Source organism: Mobula hypostoma, chromosome 2 (assembly GCF_963921235.1).
Source record: "Mobula hypostoma chromosome 2, sMobHyp1.1, whole genome shotgun sequence".
NCBI classification, from domain to species: domain Eukaryota; kingdom Metazoa; phylum Chordata; class Chondrichthyes; order Myliobatiformes; family Myliobatidae; genus Mobula; species Mobula hypostoma.
This window is the reverse complement of record NC_086098.1, coordinates 99,543,975-99,566,127: the sequence shown is the minus strand read 5'-3', so window position 1 is coordinate 99,566,127 and position 22,153 is coordinate 99,543,975. Positions and strand designations below refer to the sequence as shown.

Here is a 22,153-nt window from a genome sequence, read left to right as displayed (position 1 = left end):
ACTATGAACCAATGGGTGTCCATGTGATTCTTTCTTGGGGTGATATGCTGTCTCATATGACTGGGAACCAGAGGCTTTTGGCGGGGAGTCGGAGGAGAGACCGTGAGGACGACGGATGTGCGGGGAAAGCTCAGGTTGATCACTCCGGGTGGTTCTGAGCTACGAGTCACCGGGGTCAGAGTGGTCCCGAAGAGGTCCCCGAGCTCCAACGTGTGCACGAAGAACTTGAACTTTGATAAGTCTGTCACTTTTTCCGTTCATTTTATTGTATTGAACTTCTGTTAATCTCATAGATTTAGTAATATCTATAAAGTGTAATTGGTAAAACGTACAGTGTGTGCTGGGTTATGATTGATGTTTGACGTTGAATCAGGTGGCAGTTGTACAGCAACCGACACAACCGGGAGAGCAGGCAGGCAGTGGACGGGGTTTCCCTGAGAGAAATACGAGCCAATATATCTGAGCGTTACACACATATATAACTTTCCCGTAGTTCCATGGGCCCTTATCTTGTTAAGCAGCCTCATGTGTGGCACGTTGTCAAAGGCCTTCTGAAAATCCAAATATACAACATCCACTACATCTCCCTTGTCTAGCCTACTGGTAATTTCCTCAAAAAATTGTAATAGGTTTGTCAGGCAGGATTTTCCTTTAAGGAATCCATGCTGAGTTCGGCCTATCTTGTCATATGCCTCCAGGTTCTTGGTAACCTCATTCTTGACAATCGACTCCAACAATGTCCCAACCACTGATGTCAAGCTGACAGGTCTATAATTTCCTTTTCGCTTCCTTGCCCCCTTCTTAAATAGCTGAGTGACATTTGCAATCTTCCAGTCCTCCGGAACCATGCCAGATTCTATAGACTTTTGAAAGATCATTACTAATACCTCCCCAATCTCCACAGCTACTTCCTTCAGAACATGAGGGTGCATTCCATCTGGTCTGGGAGATTTATCTACCTTTAGACTATTCAGATTCCTGAGTACTTTCTCTGTCGTAATTGTGACTGCGCACACTTCTCTTCCCTGCCACCCTTAAGTGTCCGGTATACTGCTGATGTCTTCCTCAGTGAAGACTGATGCAAAATACCTATTCAGTTCCTCCGCCATCTCCTTATCTCCCATTACAATTTCTCTAGCATCATTTTCTACCACTCCTATATCTACTCTCACCTGTCTTTTGCTCTTTATATACTTGAAAAAGCTTTTAGTATCCTCTTTGATATTATTTGTTAGCTTCTTTTCATAGTTTATCTTTTCCCTCTTAATGATCTTCTTAGTTTCCCTTTGTAAGCTTTTAAAAACTTGCCAATCCCCTATCTTCCCACTATTTTTTGCTTCCTTGTATGCCTTCTCCTTTGCTTTAACTTTGGCTTTGACTTCTCTTGTCAGCCACGGTTGCATCCTTTTTCCATTTGAAAATTTATTTTTTGGAATCTGTCTGTCTTGCACCTTCCTCACTTCTCGCATAAACTCCAGCCACTGCTGCTCTGCTGTCTTTCCCGCCAGTGTCCCTTTCCAGTCAACTTTGGCCAGTTCCTCTCTCATGCCACTGTAATTTCCTTTACTCCACTGAAATAGCGACACGTCAGATTTCAGCTTCTCTTTCTCAAATTTCACAGTGAACTCAATCATGTTATGATCACTGGCTCCTAAGGGTTCCTTCACCTCAATCTCTCTAATCACCTCCGGTTCATTACACAATACCCAATCCGGTACAGCCGATCCCCTAGTGGGCTCAACAACAAGCTGTTCTAAAAAGCCATCTCGCGGACATTCTACAAATTCTCTCTCTTGAGATCCAGTGCCGATAAACTGTCTCTCTTGAGATCCAGAGCTGTCAGTGATCATGCCTTACTGACTTACTAACATGCCTTAAAAACTAAGTTTTTTGAGGAGGTGTCAAAAGTGTCTGATGTAGGTGGAGATATGCATATTGTCTATGTGGATTTTAGTAAGACCTTTAACTAAGTCCCTCGTAGGAAGCTCATCAAAAATATTAAGATGCAGGGATCCAAGGTAAATTTGCCATTGGGTTTCAGAACAAGCTTGCCCATAGGAGACAGAGGATAATGGTCAATGGAATTTATTTTGACTGAAGGTCTGTGGCAAGTGCAGTTCCATAGGAATCCATACTAGAACTTCTGCTGTTTGTGATATGTATATAAAAACTTAATGAAAATGTAGATGGGCGAGTTAATAAGTTAGTAGATGATACGATTCTCTTCCAACTATTGGAGATACTTATCATGAGTGCTGAGTATGCAGGACCCTTAGCATTGTCAAAGATTCCTCCCAGGCATTATTATTTGTTAATTTTTTGTGGTAATATTACTATATGTGTTGTTTGTAAGTTATATGTGCTATGTTGTGCACCTTGGTTCAGACATATATACAACTGAATAATAAAATATTTCAGAATACTGACATTCAGTGTAAGGTGCATTAGAATACAAGTTAAAAAGGAAACACATTAATGCTACTGGCTCTTCATTCCTGATGAGATCTGAGTGGTGGTAGGGAGTTTAATAGTCTCAGCACCTAAGGGAAGAGGCTACTTCCCATCCTAACAGTCCTGGTCCTGCGTAATGGTAGGGGTCAAAGAGATAGTGGGACGGATGAGACAAATGGCCAATTCAGTTTGAATCCTATGTGGTGTACATGTATATGGTTGAATGACAATAAACTTGAACCTGATCTAGAATTTGAAGATTTTTAGTGCTGTGGACAGGGTTGAAGATTGCCAACAGATACAGCAAATATAGGTTAATTGCAGCTATGGGCAGGGAAATAGCTGGTGGAGTTCAACCTGGCCAAATCTGAACTGTTGCAAGATGGGAGGTCAAATGTAAAGGGACAGTACATTGTTAAAGGAAAGCCTCAAAGCAGTGTTGATATACAGAGTCCAAGTGCATAGTTCCATAAAAGTGGTAAAGAAGTTGCTTGCCTTTATTAGTTGAGGAATTAGGTTCAGCTGTATGTTTCAGCTTCATAAAATTCTAGTTAGGCTATATCTGAAATATTGCATTCAGTTCTGGTCTCCGCATTGTAGAGAGCATGTCAAGACTTTGGAAAATGTGCAGAAGTAGTTTACTAAAGTACTGCCTGGGTTAGAAGGCATGTGCTGTAACAAGAGGTTGGACAAACTTGGGCTGTTTTCTCCGGAGCAACAGAGGCTGAGGGGAGATCTGACGGAGTTTTATAAAAATTATGAGGGGGCATAGATGATTAGACAAAGTGTATCTTTTCCCCAAGATTGAAATGTCTACTGAAATGTAAGCGTAAAGTGGCAGGACATGGGATGATGAAGGGGACTGAGGAGCTGTCCAGAAGAGGGCTAATATATACGCATGTGTTATTGGTACAGTGGGTTAATGGATGGAGGTGTTGATCAGCCTGGTGGCTTGGGGAAAATTACTGTTTTTGAGTCTGTTGGTTCCTGGATGAATATTTCATAACCTGTTCCCTGATGGGAGAAGTACAAACAGTGCATGTGCAGGGTGGTACGATCCTTCGCGATGTTACTGCACTTTTTCAAGCACCTTTCTGTATATATGTCATTGCTGATGGGTAGGTTGGTGCCAGTGCTGAGTTTTAGGTAACATCTGTGGAAAAGAGTTAATGTTTCAGGTAAATCTCATTTCCATTGATTCATACTGATGAACGGTCATCAACATGAAACTTGAAATCTGTCTCGCCCTGCACAGATGCCAGCTAAGCATTTCCAGCATTTCCTTCTCTTTACTTTCAGACTTCCAGAGCTGCAGTCTTCATAAACATGGAGGCTTATTTAAACTGACAATAATGTACTTCCATAATACAAAGGACCAGGGATGTTGAATCCCAACATCACTAGTCCCCGACAAATTTATCTTCCCAATAGCAAAGTAAGTTTCAGTCAGTAAAATGATCCAGCTTCAGTTTGCAGTGCATCTACTTCAACGATCGATGATCCTTTGGGACAGAAAATCAGTGTACATTCTAACATTTTTAAAAAAAGAACTAAAGATGCTGGAACTCATCTAAAATTATATTTCTCTCCTTCCTGTTTCTGATGAAGGATTCCAGACCTGAAGCATTAGTTGTTCCTTTTCCTACAGATGCTACTTCACCTGGTGAGTATTTCCAGGGTTGTCTGGTTTTACTTGTAGTCTTGGTTTTGTTTGTATACAACTGTTCCTTGGCTAACGTTATCATATCATTTGATATCCTTAAAAATCAACTTTCACAAGAATCCCATTTATATGCACCTGAATTATTAAAAGCTGCATTTTAACGTAATTATGGTTAATCATAAAATTTCAAAATATTGATTTAATTGAAAAAGACCATTCAGTCAAATCTGAGTTTAATTGATTTGGCAAGATATTTTTGACTTGGGCGCCACAGTAGTATAGCAGTTAGTGTGATGCTATACATCGCAGGGTGTTCTGGAGTGCGGAGTTCAATTTCAATGCCGTTTGCAAGCAACTTGCAGGATCTCCTCGTGAATCACGTGCATTTTCTCCAGGTGCTCCAGTTTCCCCTCTCAGTTCAAAAACATACTGGTTAGTAGATTAATTGGTGATTGTAAATTGTCCTGTGATTAGGCTAGTGTTAAATAGGTGGTTTGCTGGGGGTGGGGGCACAACTCATTAGGCCAGAAGAATCTGTTCCACACTGTATCTCTAAATAAGTAAGTAGATAAATAAATAAAAGATCAGTCCAACTAGCTTCCCTATGTGACATTACTCTTTCCTTTCTCTGTCATCTAATTTCCTTTCCCTTATTTTGCATGAAACGAGACATTGTACAGATGCAGCATGGTACCATGGCAATGTCTCCTTACCTGAGCTCCTATGTTTAATCAATATCCCTCTCACTGTATTCACTGCACTTATTCTGAGCTCATAACACTTTTCTTCTCGATGTTTGAAAACTTGAGTTAAAAATTGTCTCCACTACATTTCAACAGGAATAATTAGTTGATTTTACCCAAAGGATAAAGTTACATATGGAGACATTAAATTCCTTTGTACAGATTTCACAACATCTATGGCTGATAGTTTCATTTTGAAATTATAAACTAATTCTTTGCAGTTCAAATTAATAATATGCTCTCTAGTTATTTACTGATTTTATTCTTATCCCTTTATTTATAACACTTTTTGCTGCCCTCTCTCCTTTATATTACTGACACATTGAGGTTCTTTATGACCTTGGGAAGTTAGATATGCACGGATATCCCTGTCATCTTCAGTTTCATGCATGCACCACAATATTAATTGGTCCTTTCATGTCCGCTTGACAGCCAGTTTTTAATTGGCCACAGATAACCCTCCATCTCTGGCTGTCGGAAAAACAAGTGCAATGTTGTTAGCTCAAAGAAGAAGCTTACTGATTGCTTACTGATTGATACTGAACGCTGTAGGATATCTAGCCTGATGGAGCCACATCTTCAAATCTTTTCATATATCTGTACAAGGTCAATGTTGCTCAAAGATTATATTTAAAATTAATATACAATGTCAATGGCCAGTGAGTTCTAAACTGACGGTTTAGTGTTTCCAATGCAAGTTTCATGTATGCATTAAATATACAGCAAAAACTTAAATCGTACCATTCTGCCCAATTTCATCAACAGGTTAACATTGGGATACAATTAGACAATTGGGATACTGATGCTATTTCAGCTCTAAGTCACCCAAAGGACTGTAAAATCTGGAAGAATTCTTGTGTTGAAGCCACTAGAGGTGTTCGTGAAGCTCTGCTTCTGTAAATCACAGGATCATTTAAGCTGGGTGTTTATAAAATATGTCTTAATTCAGAGGGATTTAAATTTTTAGGCTAAGATATTGCATCAAACAACCCAAGAAAGATTAGCATAATTTACAATGCTGTATAATTTTTACCTTTCGTTCACTGTGAACCCATAGGTCAACGCTATAAAAATGCAACTCTTTTGAAGCAATTACCTGCAAGTCTCAGGAAGACTAATGGATTATTGAAGAGCTCATGGTTAATCACACTTGAATGCAAGAGGCTGTGAGAGCTCAGCTGAGCAAGAACTCTCATGTACCCTGCTAAGTCATACTCCATCGCTACTCCTTTCTGCCACAGATCATCAGTTCCACTGATCTGTGAGCACAAACAGCACGATAGGGGAACTCTTTCTCTGCATGTGCTCCAAAAAATGTCCAAGGAGGCAGTTCCACCATTCCTGCAAATGTGTGTTGACCATTCACATTTGCAGGAATGGTGGAGTTGACCATTCATGTCAAGAACTAATAGACAAAGAAAAAAAATAACTGCAGATGCTGGAAATAAAATCAGAAATTCTTAGAAATACTCAGCAGGTCAGGCAATATTCTGGTATCAAACATTCAGCCCTTTTCTCTTACCACAATAACGTCTGACCCGTTGATTATTTCCAGCACCTCTAGTCTTGATTTCAGGAATGGGACCTCTAACTCCCACATCCTGTCCAGACAACCAGACAGGTTTTGTTTTTTAGACTGTCCATGCCCCCAGCACCTACTGCTGACTCCCCTTGTTGAGACTTCTCACTATCAGAATCAGAATCGGGTCTAATATCACTGGCATATGTCATGAAATTTGTTGTTTAGTGGCAGCAGTATAGTGCAATACACAAAAATACTATAAATTACAATTGGAGTATATAATAAATAAGTATATAAATGCAAAAAGAGAACAAAAGTACTGAGGTAGCATTCATGGGTTTCTTCATTTTCCTTTCAGAAATCTGATGGTGAAGGGGAAGAAACTGTTCCTAAAACATTGAGTCTGTGACTTCAGGATCCTGTACTTTCTCTCTGATGTTAGTATTAAGAAGAGAGAATGTCCTGGGAGATGGGGTCCTGAATGATGGGTGCCAACTTTTTGAGGCATTGCCTTTTGAAGATGTGTTTAATGCTGGGGAGGGAGTGCCCATGATGAAGCTGGCTGAATTTGTATCCCTCTGCATCTCCTTCTGATTCTGCGCAGTGGCTCTCCATACCAGATGGTGTTGTAACTAGTTAGAATGTTCAACAAGGTACAGCTGTAGAAGTTTGCTAGAGACTATCTAACCTGAGTGATGTGTCAGGGCCTGGATTGGTGGTTGAGACAGAAGATGAGTATAGTCGGGTATCAACAGGTCTATTTTCCTCCTTGTCTTCTGCACTGTCATCAGTGCCGGACTTCGGGACGAAAGGTCCCGAGTTTGAATCCAGCTGGCTCCCCTGCACGCTTTCCATCTAAACTGAGTTACGAGCTGGTGGTCTCTTTGGAAACTCAACCGGCAGAAGGCAATGGCAAACTACTGCTGTAACTTGCCTCGTACGCGGTTCGCCACTACATCAGAGAGGCGTGAAGGGAAATTGTCCGCTAACCGGAGAAACTCCAGATGCGACGTACCTTTCCTTTCCTTCTGCATTTACTGTGGAGATCACTCAGATTAAATCAGAAAAGGGCAGGTATTGCACTGTACCAAAGATTTTCAACTGTTTCAATTGCCAGGTGTAGACAGATCAAAGTGTATCCAATTCACTTTTTTTATTATTTTACTGGCTGTAGGGAAGAATAATTTATCATTGACTAATTGCGACAATCAACTTCTAACAAATGATCTGTAACAGACTCAGCTCTAATAAAAGGGAGACTTCAGATATTCAGAACTCAGTGGCTCTCAGATACAGTGACCTTTTAATCTCATTCAAGCTACAGTAACACACATCGTTTCTTGACTTGTGTTTGTATGCCATTGCAAATATTGTGTGACTCAAGGAATTTCTGTTGAATACATTCTGACAAAAGCTTTGCATTCATAGCGACTATTTTTTAAAAAATTACAATAATATGCTAGTAGATACTCAGCATTCTATCAGAGTGAACCACTAATTGCACTGCAATTTAACTTGAAGACAATGGTACTGTCGGTAAACCTTTGTCACCTTTATAGAATAAACTTAAAAGAATCTACTTGTAAGTGAGTGATTTTAACATTGATTTATCACACCATTAATATTTCTGCCAATGCTACCATATTAAAACATATTTCCCACACTGTCCCAATAAGGCCAAAAAGTTTGTTTCCTCCAGATTCCAGTTCCATAGGAAGAGTGGAATGACTGGGTTTAGATTTTATAAAACAGTTACTTGCTCATCTAAATCAAGGCAGAACAACAAGTGCAGTCTCATTTATCACTGCCATTTCAACGTGATTTCTAAACTTGGATTCTCAAGCGGTTGAGGTTTTGATGTGAAGGCAATTATCTGATTCCGTGTTTCCAATCACAAGGGAATAGCTCAGACCTTCTATTTCAGTAGTACAGGAGGGTGGGAGTGCTTGGTGGTGGAGATTTCCACCATCATTCAGAGATGTGAATAGTACATTGTGCAGAATGGGCACTTGGCACTTAATTCATATATGCCAAGACAAGAAAGATTACTAGAAGAAATGAATGGTCAGAAAACCTTACCTGCTAGCTACTTACTTAACCAAAGAAATATATACATATTTCTGGTTTAAGACGATCTGATGATGTCCAGTGACTGCTTATCAGTGGCAATAAAAAGCAAGAAAACTACTAAATAACTTAATAGTAACACTTTGTTAATAGACCATAAGACCATAATACAAAGGTGTAGAAGTCAGCCATTCAGCCCAACGAGTCTGCTCTGCCATTTTATCATGAGCTGATCCATTCTCCCATTTAGTCCCACTCCCCTGCCTTCTCGCCATAACCGTTGATGCCCTGGCTACTCAGATACCTATCAATCTCTGCCTTAAATACACCCAATGACTTGACCTCCACTGCTGCCCGTGGCAACAAATTCCGTAGATTCACCACCCTCTGACTAAAGAAATTTCTTCGCATTTCTGTTCTGAATGGGCGCCCTTCAATCCTTAAGTCATGCCCTCTCGTTCTAGACTCCACCATCATGGGAAACAACTTTGCCACATCCACTCTGTCCATGCCTTTTAACATTCGAAATGTTTCTATGAGGTCTCACCTCATTCTTCTAAACTCCAAGGAATACAATCCAAGAGCGGACAAACGTTCCTCATATGTTAACCCTCTCATTCCCGGAATCATTCCAGTGAATCTTCTCTGTACCCTCTCCAATGTCAGCACATCCTTTCTTAAATAAGGAGACCAAAACTGCCCACAGTACTCCAAGTGAAGTCTCACCAGCGCCTTATAGAGCCTCAACATTACATCCCTGCTCCTATACTCTATTCCTCTAGAAATGAATGCCAACATTGCATTCGCCTTCTTCACTACTGCTTCAACCTGGAGGTTAACCTTAAGGGTATCCTGTACGAGGACTCCCAAGTCCCGTTGCATCTCAGAACTTTGAATTCTTTCCCCATTTAAGTAATAGTCTGCCCATTTATTATTTCTGCTAAATTGCATAACCATACACTTTCCAACATCGTACTTCATTTGCCACTTCTCTACCCATTCTTCCAATCTATCCAAGTCTCTCTGCAGACTCTCCGTTTCCTCAGCACTACTGGCCCCTTCACCTATCTTCGTGTCATCAGCAAACTTAACCACAAAGCCATCTACTCCATAATCCAAATCATTGATGTACAATGTAAAAAGAAGCGGCCCCAACACGGACCCCTGTGGAAAACCACTGGTAACCGGCAACCAACCAGAATAGGATCCCTTTATTCCCACTCTCTGTTTCCTGCCAATCAGCCAACGCTCTATCCACGTATGTAACTTTCCCGTAATTCCATGGGCTCTTATCTTGTTAAGCAGCCTCGTGCGTGGCACCTTGTCAAAGGCCTTCTGAAAATCCAAATATACAACATCTACTGCATCTCATAGAATTTTTTGAGGATGTAACTAGTAGAGTGGATAGGGGAGAACCAGTGGATGTGGTATATTTGGATTTTCAAAAGGCTTTTGACAAGGTCCCACACAGGAGATTAGTGTGCAAACTTAAAGCACATGGTATTGGGGGTAAGGTATTGGTGTGGGTGGAGAATTGGTTAGCAGACAGGAAGCAAAGAGTGGGAATAAACGGGACCTTTTCAGAATGGCAGGCGGTGACTAGTGGGGTACCGCAAGGCTCAGTGCTGGGACCCCAGTTGTTTACAATATATATTAATGACTTGGATGAGGGAATTAAATGCAGCATCTCCAAGTTTGCGGATGACACGAAGCTGGGTGGCAGTGTTAGCAGTGAGGAGGATGCTAAGAGGATGCAGGGTGACTTGGATAGGTTGGGTGAGTGGGCAAACTCATGGCAGATGCAATTTAATGTGGATAAATGTGAAGTTATCCACTTTGGTGGCAAAAATAGGAAAACAGATTATTATCTGAATGGTGGCCGATTAGGAAAAGGGGAGGTGCAACGAGACCTGGGTGTCATTATACACCAGTCATTGAAAGTGGGCATGCAGGTACAGCAGGCGGTGAAAAAGGCGAACGGTATGCTGGCATTTATAGCGAGAGGATTCGAGTACAGGAGCAGGGAGGTACTACTGCAGTTGTACAAGGCCTTGGTGAGACCACACCTGGAGTATTGTGTGCAGTTTTGGTCCCCTAATCTGAGGAAAGACATCCTTGCCATAGAGGGAGTACAAAGAAGGTTCACCAGATTGATTCCTGGGATGGCAGGTCTTTCATATGAAGAAAGACTGGATGAACTGGGCTTGTACTCGTTGGAATTTAGAAGATTGAGGGGGGATCTGATTGAAACGTATAAGATCCTAAAGGGATTGGACAGGCTAGATGCGGGAAGATTGTTCCCGATGTTGGGGAGGTCTAGAACGAGGGGTCACAGTTTGAGGATAGAGGGGAAGCCTTTTAGGACCGACGTTAGGAAAAACTTCTTCACACAGAGAGTGGTGAATCTGTGGAATTCTCTGCCACAGCAAACTGTTGAGGCCAGTTCATTAGCTATGTTTAAAAGGAAGTTAGATATGGCCCTTGTGGCCACAGGGGTCACGGGGTATGGAGGGAAGGCTGGGTTCTGAGTTGGATGATCAGCCATGATCATAATAAATGGCGGTGCAGGCTCGAAGGGCCGAATGGCCTACTCCTGCACCTATTTTCTATGTTTCTATGTTTCTATCTCCCTTGTCTAACCTACTGGTAATTTCCTCAAAAAATTGTAACAGGTTTGTCAGGCAGGATTTTCCGTTAAGGAATCCATGCTGAGTTCTGTCAATCTTGTCATATGCCTGCAGGTACTCTGTAACCTCAACCTCGACTCCAACAACTTCCCAACCACCGATATCAAGCTGACAGGTCTATAATTTTCTTTTGCTTCCTTGCCCCCTTCTTAAATAGCGGAGTGACATTTGCAATCTTCCAGTCCTTTGGAACCATGCCAGAATCTATCGACTTTTGAAAGATCATCGCTAATGCCTCCACAATCTCCACAGCTACTTCCTTCAGAACACACGGGTGCATTCCATCTGGTCTGGGAAATTTATCTACCTTTAGACTATTCAGCTTCCTGAGTACTTCTCCGTCGTAATTGTGACTGCGCACACTTCTCTTCCCTGCCACCCTTGGGTGTCCGGTATACTGCTGATGTCTTCCTCAGTGAAGACTGATGCAAAATACTCGTTCAGTTCCGCCGCCATCTCCTTATCTCCGATTACAATTTCTCCAGCATCATTTTCTATCGATCCTGTATCTACTCTCACCTGTCTTTTACTCTTTATATACTTGAAAAACCTATTAGTATCCTCTTTAATAATATTTGCTAGCTTCCTTTCATAGTTAATCTTTTCCCTCTTAATGACCTTCTGGGTTTCCTTTTGTAAGGTTTTAAAAACTTCCCAATCCTCTGTCTTCCCACTAATTTTTGCTTCCTAGTATGCCCTCTCCTTTGCTTTAACTTTGGCTTTGACTTCTCTTGTCAACCACAGTAGCATCCTTTTTCCATTCGAAAATTTCTTCTTTTTTGGAATATACCTGTCTTGCACCTTCTTCACTTCTCACATAAACTCCAGCCACTGCTGCTCTGCTGACTTTCCCACCAGTGTCCCTTTCCAGTCAACTTTGGCCAGTTCCTCTCTCATGCCCCTGTAATTTCCTTTACTCCACGGAAATACCGACACATCAGATTTCGGCTTCTCTTTTTCAAATTTCACAGTGAACTCAATCATGTTATGATCACTGTCTCCTAAGGGTTCCTTCACCTCAATCTCTCCAATCACCTCCGGTTCATTACACAATACCCAATCCAGTACAGCCGATCCCCTAGTGGGCTCAGCAACAAGCTGTTCTAAAAAGCCATCTCGCAGACATTCTACAAATTCTCTCTCTTGAGATCCAGTGCCGACCTAATTTTTCCAATCTACTCGCATGTTAAAATCCCCCACAATTATCATAACACTGCTCTTCTGACAAGCCTTTTCTATTTCCAGTTGTAATTTGTAGTCCACATCCCTGCAGCTGTTTGGAGGCCTATAAATAACTGCTATCAGGGTCCTTTTACCCCTACGATTTCTTAGCTCAACCCATAAAGATTCTGCACCTTCTGATCGTATATCACCTCTTTCTAATGATTTAATATCATTTCTTACCAATGAAGCCACCCTCTGCCTACCTTCCTATCCTTCTGATACACCGTGTATCCTTGGACGATCAGCTTCCAGAGACATTCATCCTTTACCCAGGTCTCAGTGATGGCCACAATATCATACCTGCCAATCTGTAGCTATACAACAAGATCATCCACCTTATTCCTTATGCTGTGTGCATTTAAGTATAACACCTTAAGACCAGTATTTGGTAATTCTCGTTTTGATTTCACTGCAACTTTATTGCACTGGAACTCATCCCAATGGCTACAAATTTGCCCCATCACCTGCCTGTCTTTCCTGACATCTTTACTGCTCACTATCTTACATTTATTTCTATTTTCCCCTCCCTTCCTCCGCTCTGTCATTCCAGTTCCCATCCCCCTGCCAAATTAGTTTAAACCCTCCCTAACAGCTCTATTAAACTTTCCCGCCAGGATATTGGTCCCCTACGGGTTTAGGTGTAACCTGTCTTTTTTGAACAGGTCATACCTCCCCCAGAAGAGACCCCAATTATCCAAGAACCTGAAGCCCTGCCCCCTGCACCAGTCTCTCAGCCACACATTCATCTGCTTGATCCTACTATTCTTGCCCTTGCTAGCACGTGGCACAGGTAGAAATCCCGAGATTACTACCCTTGAGGTCCTGCTTCTCAGCTTCCTTCCTAACTCCTGGAAATCTCTGTTCAGGACCTCCTCCTTTGTCCTATCAATGTCATTGGTACCAGCAAGTACCAAGCCAACTGGCTGCTAACCCTCCCCCTTCAGAATATTCTGGACCTGATCTGAGACATCCCGTACCCTGACACCTGGGAGGCAACGCACCATGTGGGTATCTCTATCAGGCTCACAGAATCTCCTGTCCCTTCCCCTGACTATGGAATCCCCTACAACTACTGCATTTCTCTTCTCCCTCCTTCTCTCCTGCACAACAGCACCAGGCTCAGTGCCAGAGACCCGGTCACCGTGGGCGTCCCCTGTCAGGTCATCCCCCTCAACAGCATCCAGAACAAGATATTTGTTGCTGAGGGGGACAACCACAGTGTGCTCTCCACTATCCGGGCATTTCCCTTCCCTCTCTTGACAGTGACCCAGTTTTCTGACCCCTGTAACCTTGGGATGACTATCTCCCTGTAGCTCCTGTCTATTACCTCTTCACTTTCCCTGATAAGCAGTAGGTCATCAAGCTGAAGCTCCAGATCCCTAACACGGTCTCTGAGGAGCTGCATCTCGGTGCACCTGGTGCAGATGTGGCCATCAGGGAGGCTGGAGGTCTCCCAGGATTCCCACATCTGACACCCTGAACAAAGCACTAACCCTACAGGCATGCTATCTAATTCTACAGGAATGAAACAGGAAAAATAAGTCTACTCACCCACTTACCTCGCTAAACAGACAAACTTTTTAAACCGTTAGCTCCTACCCTTAGCTGTGAGAGCCCTGCTGTTGCTGTCTTTCCAGACCGATTCGCGGAAGGAGGGGCGAGAAAAAAAATGTTGGTGCTTCGCTCTTGCCTCTTCCCATTTACCGCCGAAGCCCGTTGAAGCCAAAGCCCTACAGTCTGCTCCCACTAACCCCGCTGCCCGCTCCAACAGCTGCCTGCTGTATAGGGTGGTCTCCTTTTTAAACTCTCCACGCTGTCCTGTTGATGTCACGCGCCTGCGCAGTCCTGTCCTTCTTGCACTCGAAGATGTTTTTAAAAAAACTGCCTTCCTTCAGAATTCAGCTCCGAAGGATAAAGGATCAATGCTAACAATAAGAGCTGATCAGTGGCGGTGGCAGAGGCACAGGCACAGGCAAGAAATGGTCAAGGAATGTGGAGATGAGTGGTAGCAGAGATGGAAGCACAGGAAAGTCCTGGTTGAGGCAAGCAAAAGCAGAGGCAGATCACAGTAGAGTCGTGGCTTCCCTGAGAGCAAGGAAAGTCCCAATGTCCGATCAATAGGAAACGTCAGGCATGGTCCGAATTATTGCAGCAGGGTTCAGGCCCCAATAGCCATCTGAGAGCAAGGAATAGGCCAATGCTTGGATGATTTAAGCACTGGACCAAATGGAACAAGTCAGGGTGTCTGGATTTTCAGCTTCTGCAGAATCTTTTGTGTTCCTGGTTAGTGTTTGTCTGAATGTGACCATTTGCGATTAAAATATTGGAAAATCCCACGCAGTGTACACCTCAATTACTGATAAGCACCAGTAGTGGATGAGATCCTGACAAAAGTATGGTCAAAAGATCTTTATAAGTATTATTTATTTTCAGTCACCATTGATTGAATGTCACATCTATCTGACGGTCTAGCTCATTAAATGCTAGTCAATACCAAAATTTCTAGCTGTGTAATTAGGTTCCTTGGTCTAAACGGATGAGTTTCAGTTGCAATAAGGTGCTAAAGGGATGCACTCTCATGGGCTGTCTTTATGCCAAGTGCTATCAGAGTTCCGTGCTCCCTTTCTGCTTTCTGTTTCTAACATGAAACACTCGTGAATGTCACCAATACACCAGATGATAACTGTGGAGCACTTGCTTTGCAGCTGTTGTTCCAACTCTGCTTCAGAGTGAGCATTGACTGCTTTGGTAAAGGTCAGTAGAGATCACAGCTAGTTGAAACAATTGCTCCACAAGTTAGTTTTAATTAACTCTGACAGTGAAAACACAAAACTGTTTAAGCTGTTGAACACTTCAGAACTGAACAAGTGATTTGTGCTTGAAAGTTAGTTCAGTCTTTTATTTGAATTTTCACAATGTGGCTATTCCAACTACAGGAATGTTAAATGAAAATAACAGTTAGCCACACCCTGGTTGTTAAAAATACAAATCTGGACTATTTATTTAGAGAGCATAATAAGCATTGTGAAGTATTTAAACTGGGGGATGGCACAGTAGTGTAATAGTTAGTGCAATGCTTTATAGCATCCGCTGTAAGTTTGGAGTTTGATTCTCACCACTGCCTGACGGGAGTTTTATGTTCCCTCCATGATTGTGTGGGTTTCTTCCAGGTGCTCCAGTTTCCAAAGAGATGTACTTAGGGTTAGTGAGTTGCACCAGAAGCATTACGAACCTTGTGGGTTGTCCAGTATAATCCTCACTGATTTTATTTGATTTGACGCAAACACCACATTTCACTTCATGTTTCGATGTATATGCAACAAATAAATATCTTTACTGGGTGTGCACATCTTGCACAAACCTCTCATGGTCCCAGTTTAGTTCCTCCACAATCGAGATAGCTCACCAATGCCTGTACTTTCTAAAGAAGCTGAAGAGAGCTGGACTATGCATATCAATACTGATGACATTGAGAGCTTCCTAGCATGCTGCATCATTGTGTGGTATGGAACTTGCATTGTGGCAGATGGGAGGGCTCTAGAAAGGGTAGTTAAAACTCTGGTTTTGCTTTGTGGTATGTCTGAATATCCTATTTTTGTATCAGAACTTTCCAGACAATGTCTGTGAAGCTCCCAAGAATGCTCTGAGTATCAAGGAAGACTATCTTAAGTGGTTCCAGACATTGTTTAAAGAAATGTCAAAAATTTGCTTCACTATAGAACTCAGAGTAGTAGTGGAGTGATGTTATTCTGTCTGGAGGTCTGCGTGTCACCAACTCAGGGGAAATCCTGGTCTGGGATCACTTAAAATGGAGAAGCAGCATTGGGAAAGCACTCAGTTTGATTGTCCTGACCGTTACAGAGCTAATTAACACAGTTCTGGTACAAACTCTTGAAAGGTAAGGCTTCCTGCTAGAGATTGGTTCAGGAAGCTTTCATCATTCTCCAGTAGGCTTATGCCTATTACCTTTCTTTACAGTATTGATTGCCTGATAAAGTATTCTGATGAGGATTCACTTTTAAAATTATCATACTTTTAATGACCAAACCTCAAGCACTTTGAAAATCACTGACAATCATTTTAATTGTTCTCATCTCTTGCAGTGTGATACCATTAATAATGTAACTAAAAGGGATAAGGGATCAGAGAATTAAGCTGAAGTCTCAAATTACCATTTATTTCCAAACTCCCTGCTGATGTGGGGACGCTTGATGATGGCATTTGGAGGTGACCAAGTACTTTAGCAGGGAATACATCTTAATACATTTTCTATCAGACTTCAATTACTTCAATCTCCAGTCTGTTTTCTTTTGTGGTTTTGCTGTATAAATTTGTTTTCCTTCAAAAACTCGTTAGTTACTTGATAAATTTGCACAGCCTCAACATTCAGAACTATATATTAGCAATCTGGGAATGTGCTAACGCAGATCAAAGATACAGCGTAAAGTGATCAATTGTGATTCCTCATTAGGGAGCTGGAAAATTACTCCATTTCTGTCATCTGGAATTGAATTGTCTGTCTTATTTTCCATGTAATTGCATCCCACACACTCACTTAATATCTATTCAAACATATGAAATAACTACAAAATGTGCTGGGTATTAGGACTGATGAAGGGTCTCGGCCCATAACACTGACTTTTTATTCCTTTCCATAGATGTTGCCTGATCTGCTGAGTTCCGCCAGCATTTTATGTGTTACTCCGGATTTTGAGCATCTGCAGAAGCTCTTGCATTTATGAAGCAATTAGGGATGCCTCGATACTAGAAGGTACTGCAGAGATAAAGATTTTTTTTTTCTCTTTTACCTATTCTTTAAGACTGCAAAAGACTCTAAATGTAACAATACACAGTCAATCGAAATATGTTTTTTAAATCTGCAGATGCTGAGGATCTGAATTAAGGACAGAAATAATCAGTTGTAATAGCATAATGAAGTCAATGGAGAAATGAAGCAGCTTCTTTATTCGGCAAAAGAGGACACAGCAGGCATCATACTGAGGCGTTTTCGGTCGAAAGGTCTTGCTGGCTCAATGTGGAACTCAATATTTTATGTGCTAAACATAAAAGGACAACTCTATATTTACAATGTATCCACAATGATTTCTTTGAAACTACGCACAAATTTCACACCTCCCAATTCACAGCCATACCACAGACATCTAAATGAATTTTAACTGGTATTTCCTGGTCTGTGATTCACAGATTTTAGAAACTCATTGTTCATTTATATTAAATCTATAATTTACATCTGTATTTGAGGATTGGTGGCTGAGAAGTCATTTACTAAATGTAAATGTGCTAAACCCAAAATTGCTCTAACACAGGTTTGCAGCATCTGTGAAGATGTTATTCAGCATTTGTGAAGGTGCCCTTTGAAAGGAAAGAGAGAGAGAAAAGAAGCATAACTAAAAAAACAATTAAATATAAATATACAAGGGAGATGTCTTCCTTTTTTAAAGAAAGGGGCTTCCCTTCCTCCACCATCAACTCTGCTCTCAAACGCATCTCCCCCATTTCACACACAACTGCTCTCACTCCATCCTCCCATCACCCCACTAGGAATAGGGTTCCCCTTGTCCTCACCTACCACCTTACCAGCCTCTGGGTCCAACGTGTAATTCTCCGTAACTTCTGCCACCTCCAAGAGGATCCCACCACTAAGCACATCTTTCCCTCCCCCCCCACCCCCGCCCCACCCCCCCCCGGCTTTCTGCAGGGATCACTCCCTACGCGACTCCCTTGTCCATTCGTCCCCCCCCCATCCCTCCCCACCGATCTCCCTCCTGGCACTTATCCTTGTAAGCGGAACAAGTGCCACACATGCCCTTACACTTCCTCCCTTACCACCATTCAGGGCCCCAAACAGTCCTTCCAGGTGAGGTAACACTTCACCTGTGAGTCAGCTGGGGTGATATACTGCGTCCGGTGCTCCCGATGTGGCCTTTTATATACTGGCGAGCGCAGACTGGGAGATCGTTTCGCTGAACACCTAGCTCTGTCCGCCAGAGAAAGCAGAATCCCCCAGTGGCCACACATTTTAATTTCACATCCCATTCCCATTCTGATATGTCTATCCACGACCTCCCCTACTGTAAAGATGAAGCCACACCCAGGTTGGAGGAACAACACCTTATATTCCATCTGGGTAGCCTCCAACCTGATGGCATGAACATTGACTTCTCAGACTTCCACAAATGCCCCACCTCCCCCTCGTACCCCATCCATTATTTATTTATATACACACTTTCTTTTTCTCTCTCCTTTTTCTCCCTCTGTCCCTCTCACTATACCCCTTGCCCATTCTCTTGGCTTTTCTCCCCCCCCCCCGCCTTCCCCTTTTCTTTCTCCCTAGGCCTCCTGTCCCATAATCCTCTCATATTCCTTTTGCAATCAACTGTCCAGCTCTTGGCTCCATCCCTCCCCCTCCTGTCTTCTCCTATCATTTCGGATCTCCCCCTCCCCCTCCCCCTCCCACTTCCAAATCTCTTAATAGCTCTTCTTTCAGTTAGTCCTGACAAAGGGTGTCAGCCTGAAACATCGACTGTACCTCCTCCTAGAGATGCTGCCTGGCCTGCTGTGTTCACCAGCAACTTTTATGTGTGTTGCTTGAAATTCCAGCATCTGCAGATTTCCTCGTGTTTGCGAAATATGTATAATTAGTAATTTTAAATTGTAGAGAAATTTGCAGGAGCATTAGAAAAAACTGTAATGTCTGTGATTTAGTGAGAACAGATCAGTAGATTAATGGGACATTTAGATAACTACTTTGTGTTGCCATAAGGAGGCTGTGTGACATGCCAAAATACTTAGACTAATCCTTTAGTACAGCCTGATCTATCTGACCTGTCAGTGTCTCCTCCACTGTTACCTTGAGGCAGAAGACAAGTTCGAGGAACAGCACCTTATATTCCACAGCCTTCAACATTCAATATTCCAGCTTTAGGAAACACACTTTTTCTATTTGTATCGGAACTGGCCATTCTATTGTAAGTCATCCATTTATGATGGCTTCATGTTTATTTCTTTTATTCATACTGAGCAGCCCACTAAGTGTACATAATTCTTTGATTTTAAATAATGAAATGCATGATGTTTTTGTCTAGAGACTAAAGTCATATATGATGTTAATTATTTCAAGTGAAATGAGCGGCACTGTCAAAACAAGCATCAATTATCCTTCCTTAAATGAATATAGGAATGTGTTGGTGTAGAGTCACTATAACAAATGAGTTCCATGTGCTAAAGGGATTGTGATGCTGTTGTTAGCATGGAGTTCTCAGACACTGACCCATATAGAAAGAATGAATGGTGATATTGAGATGGTGGGGACTTGGAGTGAAACCTACAGCTGAGTTTGTTGTTCTATTGCTTTTAAGCAAGAGAGACTTTGGCTTTGGAAGGTACTGTGAGGGAAAACTTGCACATTGCTGGAGGATACATTGTGGATTGTACAGCCTATATCATTATTCCGTCAGCTACTATGATCCAAGCTCTGTAACTCCCTCAATTTCGCTGTTAGGTGGCCCACAGGACATTAACACCAAAGTAACTTCCCCCTTTTGCTCCTAAATTTAACTCATAAGACCCAATATTGATCTTTCCAGCATCTCCTCAAATATTGTTTTTGTTTGCTCAATCAAGGAAAGAAAAATAAGTATTTAAAAGTTAAAGATACAGGTTTCATAATATGTGACTGTAGGTATTTTGATCTGAGGCAAACTCTCAAGCTGGGAATGATGACATCCGGCCATATTTCCCCACAGCCTTCCCTAACCGTTCTCAGCTTCCCAGTTTTGGAATTTACCTCCAACATACATTGTCTACAAAAACCTGGTACACTAATCAAATTCAATCCCCTTCACAATCACTGTTTCTGGCTGAAGCTTTATCTCTCTCCTACCATAACTTCCACCAGAAATGACCATCCATCACCCATTCCATTGCTTTGTGTTCTGTAGCAGTACCTCAAGCTTTCCCAGTTGGTTGGATTCCTTCCATAAATTCAAAAACATCAAGATTTAGTTGTCCTATATATATTTACCCTCACCAAATTCCTGTTAATTTTTCACCCCATTGACTTCCATTGGATCCCCACCTGCAATACCTGAAATTTGAAGCATAAAACATACTATTATTTTGACTCTCTCTAGCTTTGCCGCTCTGTCTCCCAAGCTTTTGACCTGTCTGTCTCCTTTTTTTTATATCAGTATTGATTGTGATCCATTTTGACCTAACACTGTGGATTACTTGCACTGAACCACTTGGCCTCTCACCAACCTCTCAATGTTTTAAACCCTCCTTTAAAACCCATCAAAATATGAAATATTAACCTTAATATGCACCAGATCAGAGTTTATTTTCCCACTAAATACTTCATTTTGCAAGGTTTCTAGACTTTACAGGTTCTATATAAATGCAAATCTTTTTATGACTCACGACCTGTACTCTGTTTATAAACTGTGAACTGGAAACTATGTATACTTCAACCCTTGAAAATAAATGGAAGTAACAATGAATACAGAAGAATTTTCAAGAGGTTGGAAATACAAACCTTTCAGAATGTTATTTGCTCAAATGAAAATCAACATATTACTGTAAACTGTAAAATGATTCATCTTTAGTTCCAGTCGCTGGAAACATCCAGATTACACCACTCAACTATTTTGTCAAACTGATGACTAACAGCAAAGCAAGAGACTGACAGTCGTTTAATGCTTAAGGATTTTAATACTTTTTGGAAAAAATGTTAGAGCAGCATCATAAATTTTACTTTGAAAGCACATATACTATGGCAAGTTCTCTCGGGAATTTCAACACTTGACTCCCATTGTCAAGTTTGAAAAGAATAGATAACGTAGAACGTGTGAGAATTAACTTTGCTTTTATTAATTTGTTTTTCCCATCAATTTGAAAATAAATAAATTGGAGAAAGTTTATCTTTCTTTTGAATTTATTGTTTGTTGATTCAGCTGCTTCATTCTCATCAAAGTCTAATGTAATTACCTTCAGAATGCCTTAGGAATGTTGAACCTGATTTGGCTCTCAGGAGGAAAGCTGTAATTCATAACAATGCTGACAGTGATCTGATCACTTCTGTGTGCATTTTGCTTATAATGTTATGCTTTGCATCTTGCCACTTTGACCCATGCGTCTGTTGGATTTACTGTTGATCCTGTTACTTTACTCATTTGGCACAGAGCTGATTACTGCCCTGTTTTTGAACACCTTCCATTGTGCAATTATTTGAAAATAGCTTTCACAAGTGCATTAATCAAGAAAAAAATATTTATTGAGTAAATGCAGGCATTTAAATATCCAATACAATATTCATAGGAGCTAATTTGATGCTCTCACTTAATTGGATTTGATAAAGTGACTGTGGAGAAGTGGTTCCCTTCTGGGGTGTCTAAGACTAGGAGTCACATACAGTACTGTGCAAAAGTCTAAGGCAACCTAGCTTGTTTGTGGTTTCAAATGGTATGGCTTTCACAGGGCCCTGATCTCAACAACATTGAGACTGTCTGGGATTACCTGGAGAAACAGAAGCAATTGACACAGCCAAAGTCTACAGGAGAACTGTGGCAAGTTCTGCAAAATACTTGGAACAACCTACCAGCCAATTTTCTTATAAAACTGCACAACACTGTACCCAAGAGATTTGATGCCGTTTTAAAGGAAAAGGGTGGTCACACCAAATATTGGCTTGATGTTTTTTTTAACGGTTTGCTGATCTCTATAGTAATCTTTTTGATATTTAGAAACATCCATGGTCTTATTGAACATGGAGCATGGT

At 41.5% G+C, this 22,153-nt stretch overlaps 1 long non-coding RNA gene across 9 annotated transcripts in view; it reads left to right on the top strand.

Moving 5' to 3' along the window:
• The window catches only part of LOC134359047 (uncharacterized), an 81,491-nt gene that overhangs the window by 15,199 nt on the left and 44,139 nt on the right, over positions 1-22,153 (top strand). For 6 of the 9 annotated variants that reach the window (XR_010021023.1, XR_010021021.1, XR_010021015.1 and 3 more), the window contains 3 exons: positions 72-239; positions 4,060-4,114; positions 17,016-17,128. This is a non-coding gene — a long non-coding RNA (uncharacterized LOC134359047). The remainder of the gene's footprint in view (positions 1-71; positions 240-4,059; positions 4,115-17,015; positions 17,129-22,153) is intronic. The other 3 variants (XR_010021020.1, XR_010021024.1, XR_010021019.1) reach the window with 2 other exon arrangements.